Below are 15,488 nucleotides of genomic sequence, written 5' to 3'. Positions count from 1 at the left end.
GGGAGAGAGAAAGAGAGGAGGCTGAGGAGAGAGAACAAAAAACAGAGTAGTTTGGTCTTTTTTCAAAGAGATATACAACATATATATACTTAGGTAGTTTGGTCTTTTTTTCAGAAGCATACCTTTATAAACATAGTGGGTGTTTGGGAAGTTGTTATTTTAGTAGGTTATTTTAGTTTTTGAATTTTTTTGTAGTTGGATATGATGTTTATGAGAGAAAAATTAAAATGATTATAGATTTGATGTGACATTTTATCTTATTAGTTATTTTATACTATTTTGTCTTTTTGTGAATTTTAACCAAAAAAAATTAGAATCTAACTTGCCAAACACATCCTATGATAATTTAAAGTGTGAATTTTTAGATTGAAGAAATTCAATATTGGACTTATAGATCGAATGCCCTTTGATATATTCGTTTATATTCCTTTGGTGCATATTAGCCACCTTTACACTTTATAATTATTTTTGTTTATAAAAATTATTAAAATATTTTGAAAAAATTCTAATGTTTATCTCAAAAAGAGCATCTCCAATGTTGAATAAAAAATTTCATTAAATTTGAGTAAAAATTTGATGAAAAGTTTGATTTGATACCGTTCACTCCAACTTTGAATTAGAATTTTCATCAGGTTTTTTCACATCCCCGATTGTTCCGAAGGACGTTTAGGCGGATATTATGGAGGTCATCTGGACATGAACAAAAAATTTGATCAAATTTTCTCTTGGGTGGACATCCGGGAGGATGTCCAACCCAACGATAATAATTAAAATTTGATGAAAGATGAAAGGCTCTCTTCATTTGATGAAATTTTTTATTTTCTCCTCATTTGATATGAGTTTGATGCCAACGTCAAAGCAGAAAAAGTGAACCTCTTTCATCAAATTTAAATTTAATGAAAAGTTTGAGTAAGGGTTGGAGACACTCGAACAACTCAAATTATAGCTTTTTAATTATTTTAATTTTTCATTAAAAAAAACTATTTTAATTTAAACCTACAATTTTTAAAATAGTATCAATCTTAACCATCCATTTGTATCTATTAGTTATATAACTAACAAATAAAAGACAAATTAGGTGCTTTAATCACTTTTTTTCTTTTCTTTTCTTTTATTATTGATAGTCACTTCCGACTCTTGCTGTCATTCATTACCACCCTCATCTTCTCTAATCCACTACCATCTCTCCATCCCTTTTTCCCACCCATGAGTACTTTTCCCCTTCCCCAGCTTACTATCGCCTCTTTCTTTTATTTTCCAATCCATAGCTACTACCGTGGTCTAGCTCCACTAACAAAAACTAATTAAATTATTTAAATTGGCTATGTTCCGTTAATTATAACTAACAAATAGATGGTTACAATAATGAAATTTCAAAACTTGAGGGTTTTAAATTGGAACAAGTAAAAACTTAGAATTTGACTTGTTACCTAGGCCAAACCTTTTTTTTTGTAATTTTCCATAAATATTTTTATGCTTGCTAAAACTAAAAAATAAAAAAACATATTTAGTACATGAGTACATCAAAATCTTATTTTGAAAAACAAGTGAAAGAGGTAACCAGTGGAAGGTGGTAGTTTAAGGTGATTGTCGACCTCTAAGGTCATTTGTAGCAAGAGATGGTGGCCAAATATAGTTCTTAATGGTCAAAGATGATGACTAGAGTTAGTTCCTAATCACTAGAAGTGGTTATTCGAGGTAGGGTACATATAGATCAGTTTGGTTCGAATAAACACTAAATTTAGAACCAATTTAATCATGATTAAAGTAGCTAAACCACTAAGTGCCCCCAGGGGGGGCAAGACTCACTCCAAAATATAAGAAATCCTCTCCTATGTTGTGAGATCCCTAACTTTTGTAAATCCTATTTAGGCCCTCACTTTTGAATTATTATAATGAAAACCCTCGATTCCTCGTTTACTCACAATTTTAACCTTAGAATCGAAAACGCATCGCTGACGAACCAGTATGAACTCTAATTGATCCCAGTAATTTAGGAATAAATTTTAATTCCCTAATAGTAATTAATTAACTCCCTAATTAAGGATTGGTCACTCAAAACCCAAAGTTTTGGTTCACATTACATTTGTTCAGTTGATTGCTATTTAATTCGAAAAAATAAATAAATAAATGAATAAAATTTAACCGAACTAAATTCTAAAAATCTAATTTTATTGAATTCTACACTTCAATAGATTTTTCAAATCATAAATTAAAGCCCTAGCCCTCATATTTTAATTAAATTACGTTTTGACCCTAACTAGTAACCATTATATATATGCACATTTGTACCTTTAGATTTTATTATTTATTTTTTTTCTTGTACACAAATATCTTCTAATTAGATACAATTTGAACATGAAAATGAAACAAAATCTTCCTCAAATCCAAAGCCACCCCTTGAAGATATATATATATATACATATGTGCGTATGTACTTTGGGAGACAAATTGCTAGAGTCATGGGATATATTTGACCTAAGTACAAATTTGAATATATATTCATATATATATATATATATATATGCATGTACTTGTAACTAGAATAAATTAAGTTAGACCTAAGTCTGACTAGATCATATTTAAGTATATAATTAAGGTTCTAATCACCCTTCATTCCATTACATTCAAACTAAGTCAAAGAACTATTCAATTGAATTGAAACCAAGGGCATTTTAGACAATTCACACCATTTTTTCTATAACAACACCACCACCCTCAGATTTTACACATCTCATACACTCACATACCTACACATTCAACTGTGAGAGAGAGAGAGAGAGAGAGAGAGAGAGAGAGGAAGAGAGTGAACTTTGGTGGTGGTGAAGAGAAAAGAGAGAAAAATTTGTGCAACTCTTCATAAAGCTTCAAGTAAACACCATCTCTCCTTCTATTTTCTCTTTCAAATACATGTTCTTAGAGGTTTTAAATATTATTTTTAGAAGTGTTTTAATGGTGTTCTTGTGTTAAAAATTAAAAGAGTTGAGCCTTGTTCCACCCTTACTTGTGTTGTCTCTTAATATGAACAAGACTATGATTTCCAAAGGCATACCTTAATCTAAAATTCTAAGTTAAATATATATTATTTAACATATTTTCATCACAAAAGAAGTAAATAATTACCCATGGTTACCCTCTTTTCTTACTTTTTCTCTTATTTCAAGTTTTGTGCACGAAGAACCAGTATTTACAGCCCACTTGCAAAACTTTTAGAAAAATGAAAAAAAATCCCCTCAACCTCATTTTTATATAAAAACCTTTCTTTGAGTGTTATCTTTCATGGAAAATGTTTTTATTAAAAATGAGTGAGCGATTTGAGAGAAAATTCGATTTTCGTAACAGTCGACGAATCTAAACAGTGCTGGAGGATTTCTTAAATAACAAAAAAATCCAGGGAAGCTATTCCACTTCTCAAAAATGTAAAATTAGATAAAATTCTCTACAAACAATGGAAAGGCCAAGTTTTTTTTTTTGGGGGGGGGGGGGGAATCTAAAAATGTCTCTTTAATTGTGAACTTTAAATTGCACCAAATCTTGAAATTTATTTTTATTGACGAATTCATGCTCTGAACTTCATGGATGTGCTTATTATCACTTGTTCATACCTTGGTATGATATTTTCATGCGTTACGGTTATAGTCCTTACCATAGTCCTTTGATGATGCTCATACTTATGTAGAAATTATTATCTCAATAGCTTGTTCTAACCTTAACTCAAAACATCTAACTCAATGGGAAACTTAATTGGGGTGGCAATTGGGTTTTGATCACTTCAATAATTTTATGAGATAATGTTGTATAGATTGATGGGATGTATTCCATAATTGAAGATAAAATTCTTGTACAAGTTGTGTCGTGATACTCAAGCTGGCTTAGGTTTAGAATGCAGTCCTTTATGTCAGCCGTGCGATGGTCTTGCTGAACACAAATGAGAATGATTATGGTACATATGAGAATTCATTTGATAGGTCGGAACACAAATGAGAATTCTTGTGGCTGTAATGGGTTGTGACTATTTTGTAATCCAAGATGACACAACTTGGGTATATAACAATAGGTGTGGGGCATCTAGAATTGTGAACAGGACAAAAGATATCGGTTTGCCTAAAGTCAAGCTTGGAGTGTTGCCTAGAACTAACTTGATTAATTGTTATTCCTAAGAACTGAAATTTATTATAAGCTTTGATTGATTATTGTTTCCGCTATTTGATATGACCATGCCATTGTTGTAATTATGTACTGGATTGGGAAAAAAGAGACGGGGTATGTATGCGTTTACTAGGCATTCTAAACTCATGGTGTTTCATTCTAGGTATTGAAGATGATTATCTGGGGTGAAGATGAAACCAAAACATTTTAAGACATTTAGCTATCATAAAACAAGTTAGAGATTGTCCATCTATAGTCTTATCTTTGTTTTGGGAATCTAAAATTGATGGAACTTCTTGTTTTGTAACTAAGTTATAGCATTGTAATTATTATTTTGCTTATGTTGTAATCTATTCCATATTTTCCTTCAGTTTATGTAGACCTTCTGTTAATAAATTGTTAATATTTGTCAAAAATGTAACTTTTCTATCTAAGAAGATTGGACTTTGAAAGGAGGCTAATTTGACTCCTCCGATCTTTCTTAGGATCTTACTTTATTATTAACCAAAGGATTTATTAGTGACGTTTCTCAAACTTGTAACCTTAGATAAACCGTGTATTTATCTGTTAATATATTCCTTGATATTCCCGATTGTTTAGGGCATCACATATGTAATCTGAAATTCTAGTTATACCTTTATATAATCTTGAGTATTTACAATATATTTAGTATATTGACCTCTAAATTCTAAACGGATTTGGTTTGATCCCTTCAAAATCTAAATAATTTTGTATTATCACTTGAAATCTTATCCTAATTTCTTACTTCCCAATATTTTCCAACTACTTATAATTGGATATAACAAAGAGTAATGTTAAAGATCAAGAATCCAAACATAAAAGTACTAAGAAAAAATATATGTGATCTAGACTCAATTCTTGCATTGTGAAATTCATACATAAAATGAATTTGAATCATACATTTTTTTTCTTGGTACTTTTTTATAACAAGTTCTTCATCTTTAGCATTATTGCACATCTTACATCATCCGTTTTATTCAGACTGTACATGCTTTTAAACTTTGTATTATATCATTATTTTCACTTGACCCTCATCTCTTAAGCGAGAATGATGATAAGAATTTTATAACAAACATTCATTTTATGTTATTGTAGTAACATATTTCATTAATATCAAATATAATTAGGACATTTTTTTATTTAAAAAAATTTAAAAAAAATACCATCAATAAAATTGGCAATAAGTCCAATTTAAGGATTGCTTGAGGTGTTTGGTCCACTGGATAATTTTTTTGGGTGAAAATTACACACTTTGTGAAATATTGTGATGAAAAGTACCTTTTGTTGTTTTAGAAGACATTTTCTTTCCAGTTTTTCCTTTTTATGTTGAATTTTTTTAACCTATCTGTTCCAATGTTTAAAAAACTATTGAAATTACCATCTGTTGAAATTATCTATTGAAATTCCTAAATGTTCAAAAAATTTATTTGTTGAGATTATCTTTACAAATTTTATCTGTACAAATATTTTGAACCTATTTGTTAGAGCATCTCCAACGCTTACTTTTTTTTTATTATCAAATTTGAGCAAATTTTTGGGTAAAAGCTTCATCTGATACCCAAGCATTTCAAGAAAATTTTCATTTTTCATCAAACCATCGGTTGATTGGAAGAACAACCAGGTGGATACTTGGTTGGTCGATTGGTTTGTGTAAATTGACCAAAACCTATTCCCAAAATATTGGTCAGTTATGGGCAAATTTGCAAGAAAAAGGTTGTCTGGGAGGACAATCGGTCGGTCGGTTGTCCGGTATACCTACAACACGAATGATTACCTGCAACACCAACGACTACCTGCAACAATTTGATAAAACATTGAAGGCATCCGTAATTTGATGAAAAATTGAAGGCATCCTCAATTTGATATAGATTTGATATCATGGTTGGAGCAGCAAATCTGGACTTATTTCATCAAATTTAAATTTGATGAAAAAAATATTAAGCGTTGGAGATGGTCTTAGGGGTTTTAGGTTTATTTTTCTCTCTCTAACGAAATGAAAACATGTAGCAGGCTCTTCTCCACTCTTCTTCCAATCCCAAGAAGTGCCACCGCCTCGTCCTAGCGTTGCCCTTGGTACGTGCTCGTCATTCTCCTCCTCAACCACCACCATCACCACCACCACCACCACCTCTTTCATTGTCATCTTCTTCTTTTTTATTTTTTTCTTCATAGATCTAGAAGGCACAACTTGCTAGGCTAGCGATCGGTGGTTGGGATTGGGTGACGGCACCGCCAATAGTGGTTTCGTCGTCAAGATTGACGACTCATTCCCTTCTTCCACTCCCAGATCGGCCTCATCCCTCCACTCAAAATTACCCTAATTTAGAGCCTAGGTTTTCTAAATTGAAACATCGTGTTCAAAGGCAGGTTCTTCTCTTCAAACAAATCTAATACTTTGAGTCCATGACGGCTATCGACGTGGCATCGTCATCTTTTGGGAGGGACGACGATGCTGTCGAAAGAGGAAGAGAAAACCAAGGTGAAGATCGGAGCTAGGGTTAGAGATCACTTTTTTCGCTGTTCTTGACGTCGATTGAAACTTCTAAAGGGTGGTTGCTCATGTCTGCGTCATTGAGATCGGGGTCGCAGTCCCCTATCGCATAATGACCAAAATACCCCTACACTACTTATACTCTCTCTCATAGTTTAGATTTCAATCATCTCATCTCTCTCTACTCAAAAACAAAAAGTTCTCCACTTCTCTCTCTCTCTTTCTCCCGCTCTCCTGCTAGCTGATCTCAGCATCACTCAACGCTGTCTTCAATCATCAAATAGGTCGCTTCACCGCTGTTTAAGAGCTATTGTACTATTGCAAATCCGCCGCTAATCTCTCTCTAATTTCATCCACATCGATCTCTTTCTACTTTCTGTCTCTCTAGATTTACCGTCAACCCACATCGATCTGCCACCGTTATAACTAGATTTGAACCACCGCCTTGAGATCATGTACTTCTCAGTACTGATTCTGCACACTACCGCCGATATCCATCAGTCATGGAGGCTCTATCTTGTAAACCTCTCTTTCTCTCTATATATCTATATATTTGTGTTATTCTCTCTCTATATATCTCTATATCAAGCAACCATCAACAACAACAATGTTCCTAACCTTTCTCCAGAAGATGTCATCGAAAAGAACCGTCTCTTTTACAGATCTTACATTGCCCTTGGAAGCTACTAGGTTCTGCATCTCTCTCTCTCTTCCCACCTCTCTCCTTCTCCCCCTCTCACTCTCTTACATTGGATTTGAATTAGTTCAATTTGTGTTTCTTGACTCGAATACGAACTTGTGATTTTTAACTTGTAATCAATGAGGCCGATTCCTCGGCTACCACACCTCTCCAAGTCGTGAAATTGCTCACTTTGTATATTTCAAGTCCCGATAATATGAATGAAGGTGTTGGTTAAAGAATTGAACATATTTGTTGTTGTTGTTGACCAGATCTATTCAAATCTATTCAAAATTTGAATAGATCTGAGGCATAGCTCAATTAGGTCAACTGTTGGTTAAAGAATCGAACAGATATATTAATTTGTTATTTTTGTTGACCAAATCTCTAACACATTTGTTCAAAATTTGAACAGATTTTTTTTTGTAGTTATTGATCTGTTCTGGTTCTTATTGTTCTTGTTGATGATGAATGTTGTTGTTGTTGCTAATGAAACAGATTTGTAATAGCATTGAACACATCTGTAATGGCTCAGATTTGTACAAATTTATTGTTGAACAGATTAGATCACTACTTGAAAAATAATGTGAACAGATAGATTTCAACAGATATAGAAAATTAGGATAAGAATTTCAAACATATGGCATTTGTACAAATAAAAATATTGAATAGATAAAAAATTGGACAGGTAAAATTTGGACAGATAGAAAATTTACATAGATAAAATTTGGACAGATAGATAAAAAAAACATTGAATAGATAGACAAAAATTGAACAGATATACAAAAAAAAAAATTGAACAAATAGACAAAAAAAAACTTGAACAAATAGTCAATGAAAAATCGAATAGATACAAACAGTCAATGGGTAAAATTGGAAACAAAATATCCTCTAAGACTTCTCATCAAACTATTTCACAAAGTATAAACCTTTCACCAAAAAAAAAAAGAAAAAGAGAGAGACCTACTAGACCTAATGCCTTAGACAATTGTTAGAATATATTTTTCACAAATTTTCTCATAAATCTATGCATTAATTAGGTTTTTAAAATTGTATTGTTGCGAAAGAATATATATTAGAAAAATCTGTACAAAAAAATAAATAAATAAAAGTAATTCATATTTTGACCTCCCTTAGATGAAAATTCTAGTTCTTCAAACTCGAACAACCAATTGATTACTCATCACTATCATTGGTTGTTTCATTCGCCTTCCATAGGTTAATCACATTGTCTTTTTTTATTTTTCTTTTTTATAACAGTAGGACTTATTTATTATTTGAGTAAATTATGTTATAAGTCTCTAAAATTTTCATCTTTTTTTTGGGGAGGGGGGTAAAGTACCAATAAATCCCAAGTTGAGATCTTATAAACCATTTAGTCCTGCTTTTTTTCTTGTGGACTAATAAGTCTCATTTCAATGTAAAAGACCCTTTTGTACATTGGCCCCGGTATATTGTTTCCGGAAATGTAGGGGTAAAAAGGGGGTTTCGGTGATGTTGATTTTACTAATTTGTACAAAAGCTTACTGTATAGTTTTTTGGATTTCTCTACCAGCCGATCATTCCAGAAATGATGTTAATGGCAACGTTGGAGGATAGCAATGTTGCTTCGTAAAATGTTCCTGCAGTGTTTAATGATTGGGAAATGTTAGCTTGATATTCAAATTTTCCCCAATTAACATTTGGCTTCCCTTCCAAACCCTAGAAATACAAAATTCAATTTGATGTGTTGTAACATTGAACCGTCGAAATCGAGTGGGGCTATGTAAGTTTACTTCCTTCGTTGCGGTTCGCGTCGTAACAACCTGCGCCGTGAAGTTAACCACCACCCAGTATCTACGTCTCTGAATGTGTCAGTGAACGATGGCATCGAGTATGTATCATCCAACTTCTTATTTCATTATGTTTGATGGATCGTTGTCGGTAGTGTGCTTGAGTGTGTTTGGTTAACATTAAAGTATTCGATCTTAATGTTTGATGGGGGTTTGGATTTGGAGAGGAGTTTAGATTTGGAAGCTGTATTCTGGGTAGTGTTACTTTTGGTGGAGAACTATGGTTGATATTGCGTCATTTATTGTGTTGTGAGATCTTTGATTGCTGTCAATTTGGTGGTGGTGTCATTGTAGAGTTGGTTATGTTTAGTTTTTGTATTGACATAATGCGTCCCCTGTTTTTACAATTGTATATGTGGCTGTAATTTTGTGGAGTGCATGTACCTGCACTTCTTGCAACATTGTTCCTTTCAAATCACATAATGGTGCATGTTATAACATTGAAATGTGATAATGTGTGACATGTTCGCGGAATGCATGTTAGTAAACATTACACGTAGTGGTATGTTGATTGTTTTAAGTGGCATTTAAGTTCGTGGTTACATAAATGATTTCCGTTAGTTAGATCGTCCAAATATAGGTGGGTTACAGTTCATTTGAAGTTGTTAATTGTATTTGTGAATGTTTTATGGGTGACCATATTTGTTTTACAGTTCTAATGTGTGATGTATGCTAAAGTGTCATCGGTAACAACTTGAGGAAGTACATGATATTGTGTGATGGTCATGGTAATATCTAGTATGCACATTTTGTTAGATTTTATTTTGTTGATCTGCTGGCAGTTGTTGGTGTGTTGTTTTGAAAGGAACAATGTTCCAGGTTGTGTCAGGTAGTGCGGCATGCAAACGTAAGACTAGGAGAGAATGTCGCGTTCAAATGTTAGTGGCCAAACATCAACCCGATTGCCAGTCAAGAAATTAAAAGAACTACCCTTCAAGTAATAGAAGGGTCAGACCGATGGTAGTAGAACCCGTCTAGGCTAATGTATCGATCTAATGTTGCCGGTGTGATAAAGACGGTGCTTGAGCTGTATTGAAAGACGGACATGTGCGACAACTAAAAAAAAACCCATTTTGGTTGATGATTAAGGTTATTCGGGTGCATCGATTGGATCCAAAGGCTTTTTAGAAATGCAATGCAACGATGTGCCGGATAATGCAAACATACAACCTAAGGAACAAGAAATTTTACATTAGGGAGGGCGGACTCCCGTTGAGAAACAGCGACATCAAGTTGTTGTTTAGGGTTCAATGTGGTAAGGCCAAGCTTGATTTGTGGCATAGTGTGATGGCTCAATCAAATTTCATACAGAGGAGGTATCCGAACATTGGACGAATCTTATCGAAAGTTATCAAGGATTTACTAGTAATAGCAATGACAGGTGATACTGAACTTGATGAAGAAGATGTGGCAAAGCTATTATGTTTGTATGTGATAAGTTGTTTTTTGCTACAACAATTGAGTCTATAGCGTGGTCATTTGTGCATGTAATTAACAAATTGGAAACATTACGGTTGTATGACTAGACAGCGACGATACGTAACACCCTAATTGGATTGTTGAATGAGTTGCACACCAAGCCAGAGAGGGTTACGGGTTGTGTTGTCGCGTTATTAGTAAGTTTTTCTCTAATTTCTCATGTTACACAAACCTTTTCGTAACTAAATGCAATTGATTGTGTGTGAATGTGGTTAATGGTTTTTGGGTTTTGCTTGTGTTGTAGTTTTTGTTGTGTGAGCATGCATCGATCATGGAATCGAAAAGGTGTAATATGTTTCCAAGATTTTGCAGATAGAACATTGGTACGCTAATCAGCAAGTTGAAAGGTGTGGATCTATCGGTGAAAGGCTATGTTAAGGTTTGATGTAGTGTTGAATACAAATTTGTCACTTTCGGGCCACCCATCTAGAATTTACAATTACCTCATTGTGTGTAATGTATAGGTGAATTGTGAGAAAATTCAGGGGACAATTGTTGAGCGTTATTTTGTGAATCATACACTGTGTGGGGAAGGAAAAAAATAGAATGATAAAGTTGTGTTGGAGGTTTAGCCGGTTAATGTTTAGGATGGGCATCACAAAGATATGGATGTGGAACCGAGCTTTGATTGTTGGCAGCCGGATTCGCCTAATGGTGGTGATATTGAATTCAAAATAGTGAAGGGCATCGACCATCACCCCAACGGTCCATCAACTATTATGGAAAGAAAATGAGAGCAAATATTAGGTGCCGATAAAGTGTGACTTATATTATTTCCTGACCTGCTGGACATATCAAGCACCCCGATAAGTGACACAAACTGCAATGACCCCGATAATGCAGCTAAACAACTAAAGAAAGTTGTGTCCAGAATTAAAGAATTAGAGGATGATGTACGTGCAAAGTCAACACGTGTGCGTGAGTTAGATGAACATGTTGCGTCGTTGGAAAGGTTGGCCGGAGTGCATGTGACGAACTTCTTTATCGGGTTTGATAGTGTGATCGTATCGAAAGATGCTAAAATCTCACGGCTTAACAAGGTTATCGGCCAGTTGAAAAAAATAATAACCAATTTGGAGGACCACGTTGACGATCGCGAGGCGCACATAGTCACGTAATCTTTTACAAATAAGGCCTCAATTGAGTGAACGCCCTCAGATAATCCATCAAATAATAAACCTAGTTTAGGTGGCATGTCGGGAGTGACAGTGTGTAGCGTTCATATTACGTGTGGAAAGCAATGCAGGACAGTAGTAAGGGGACAAAAGGTGTGTTGATGCAGTGTATGGAAGTGAGTGCTTAATTAATGGTTGAGTCGATCGAGAAGTTGAAAATGATGTGGTCCGAACTGACAGGGCTGAAATACGTAGCATCTTGGAGGGCGTAACAGACAAAACGAGAATGGTGGACAGCGTTGGAATAGTTGAAGTGGACAAAAAATATGTCTCAAGTACTGGGCCAAAGATATCTTTGCTGATCAGGCAGGTTAAGAACAAGCCAAGACGGGAGTTCAAATTATCAGACTATGAGTACGCTTGGGTTATTAGTCGTGTCAAGCGTAGGTGCCAAATGACAAATAGTAAAGCAGCAGATGCTGCAGTAATTTACAATGTTGAGGACATTGACGTGGAGCGTAAGTCATGAAATGGCATTGGGATGAATGTGAAACACATTGTATGGACTATGCTACAATTTGACGAGATGAAGTTGTTAGAGGACATTCACAACTTTGATGGCGATGGGTAATGTATTTATCTGTTGCTTTTGTGTATGGCATGTCTTAGGCAGTTTGTAAGTGTTGTATTGTTTTTGTTGTAGACATTGAGCAATGTATTTCAGGTCTGTTATATGGGATGGTGGTGACAACGAAATACAAGTGCATTTAATGAATGTACAAAATTTGGTGCAGTCAAGCTCAATACACGGGAATGTACGTGCTACGTACAGTTTAGTTCTTTCTATTCGAGGAGGGGTGGTAGAACGTAGTGTTAGGGGGGTGATTAATGGTTAAATGGCTCGTTTACATTGATGTCGCATGTGTTGTAGGTTATCGACGCGTACGCCGTTGTGCTAATGGATTTGCAGAAGGGATCGGCCGAAAGGATGGAAAATGTAGACACATCGTACATGTACAGCAGCATATGTTCAGTATGTATTTGTAAAGTAATATTTCATCTTACAGGTCCTTATTTGAAGATGTCAACTGCATGAAATTTTTATTGTGATGGATATACTAATATTGAATTGTGAGTAGGACATATGAGGAACATGAGTGCATTGTCACACGCAAAATATCTTAACATACACGCCAAAGTAGCATGGCGGCACAAATACATCCATTACCTGATCTATCATGCCAACCATTAGACTCTAATGGTGTAGGATTTGGAAAGTGGGACATGGAAACATTTCAATTCGATGAGGCGGAGATGAGGGGTGCAAGATGAGCATTACAATGTGGCGCTGAAAGTGGTACGCATGATAATGTGTTTGTAGTGTCATGGTGTAGTTTTGAGTTGTGTAAGATTTTGTGAATATTAAAATGACAACTAGCGAACAAATGTAAAACCTTGGTCGGTTTGTTTGAGCATTATTGTTGCTATTTGAAGAGTACATCACAATGTTCATGTCTCACTACAAAATGTACATTCATTTGATAGAAAGAGTAGGTGGTCGATTACCATAATCGCTTTGTCAAACCAAGGTCGGCAACCAACAATGTGCTAAATTTTGATGGAACGCGTGTGTCGGTTGTAGACTGCTCGCAACAGGACCCGGACTCCTAAGTGTGTTTGATGTTGTCTTTGAAGTTACTTACTTTGTATTGTAATGGGTGTGATGTGGTGGTTTTGTGTTGACATGCAGGTCGGACTACACTATATTTGTCTATTTCATCATCCGGCAATACCTTCACGGATTTGAAATTGACACCACAATGGCTGGACTTTCCCCGGCTGCTATGTGTGCTGCAATTGTTAAAATCTTTCTAAATGACCTGGAAAGAGAACTGCGAGCTAGGTCCGATTGATAGATTTGGCCAGCCTACCAATGTCCCCCACCCCCCGTTGCCATTTTGATTCGATTGGATTTTGTGGTTTTGATCTAGCTGACCAAAAACTAAGACACTTGCATTGTGCCGATTTTTGTGTCTGTTAGTTGGTTTCAAATATTTGGCAGGTGGCGTTTAGCCAATTTTTTTTGCGCAATGTTATGTTGTGAATAGTAAATGCAGGATTTTGTAGAAATGTTATCGTGGAATAAAGCCAATGTTTAGGGACTACATCAATTTCTGACTATGTTGTGTTTTATGTGAAGTGAGTATTGTGTGGCAGACTGGTATGATTGAGTATATTTGAATTCGAGGTCACCTTTATCATTTTGGCACATTACGACAGATGTAATGTCAGTATGATCTTCATGTACTAATTTTAGAAATCGAATTTGTATCAGTTTTACAAGTACGCAGATGTTTTTTTTTTTTTTGCTCTCCCATGTTGGCGCGGCATAAATGTGTGCTATAGATGTTTAATAGTTGGTCTGGATGGCTGGCAATGGTCTATGATTTTCATGAACCCACCAAGTGTTTTCATTTTGGGTTTTTAAAATGAACTAAACACCCCGGAGCATTGAAAATGACCATCCAGATATTTGGTATGTACTCACTCCCCTATGTCGCACAAGTTCATAAGAGTTGATGTTCCAAACTGGTGACTACACAAAGTGCAATAGTTGCCTAATATATCTGAAAAATATGAGGTAATAAACATTGCAAAATCTTGCCTTTCGGATGGTCTATTTTAATGGTTGAAACCCACCTTACCCTAAGAAGAAGCAGAACAAGGAAATGGTGTGTTAAACATTGTACACACTGTCGGATGTGATGCCGGTTGGCCATATTATTTTGTAAATCTACTGAACAACATTGCTAATGGTTTCTAAAAAATGTAACACCTATCCATTCCCCATAATTCCATCGCACCCTACCTCTCATTGTTGTAACCCAAAACCAGTTAATAAAACAAACACATCTGGGTGCAAAAAATTGCAAAATCAAACATAAATTCTTATTATATAATCAAATGTATTCCACGATCCAACCAAAACACAAAACAAATATTTAAAAAATGTCATAACCATGAACTAAAAATAAACATTCACCTGTTCCATAGTGTTAATGTGAATGAGACAATAAATTATTATGTCTGATAATGGAAGATGTATTCGTGCTAAATGTGTCCTCCGAACATTCAACGAATGTGCACTACATCAATTCCTTATATGTTTTCCTGTTGTGATTACCCATTTTGCCATATCGGCCGCAACAAATGCGTAACACCACCTTCTCCTTGGATGGGATCCTCTTCCGTTAGGGTCTTCCGAGTGGTCGCTTAACAGTAGGTGGAGCACTGAGGTAATCAGCAGGTGTGAAATTGGGTTTGGCTACTGTCGGAATTGGGTGAATAGACCCAGCATATGCTACTTGGAATTCTTTAACATGGTAGTACGGATTAATGGAATCGTATATGTTTTTGCCGCTATTCCAAAAAGTAGCGACCGCATAGGGACACGGAAAACCATCCAATTGCCACTGAAAACATGAACAGGTACGCGTACTGACGTCGAGCAAAACTAATGGGTGCGAACATACCTTAAACACATTAGCGTCGGCCTAGCTAACAATCCACGATCGAGTAGTTTTGAACGCCGATTCTAACATCTTTTCCATCTTCAAGCAAATCTCCCCACCCCAAACGCTACTCTTAGCGTTCTGCGTGTTCATTTGTTCCATTATTTGGCCCCTAATTGCATCCACCAACTGAGTAATAGGGAGATGGCG

Source organism: Camellia sinensis, chromosome 11 (assembly GCF_055761805.1).
Source record: "Camellia sinensis isolate YWXY chromosome 11, ASM5576180v1, whole genome shotgun sequence".
In the NCBI taxonomy this organism is placed as follows: Eukaryota; Viridiplantae; Streptophyta; class Magnoliopsida; order Ericales; family Theaceae; genus Camellia; species Camellia sinensis.
The sequence above is the reverse complement of the archived record's forward strand: the minus strand, read 5'-3'. Positions refer to the sequence as shown.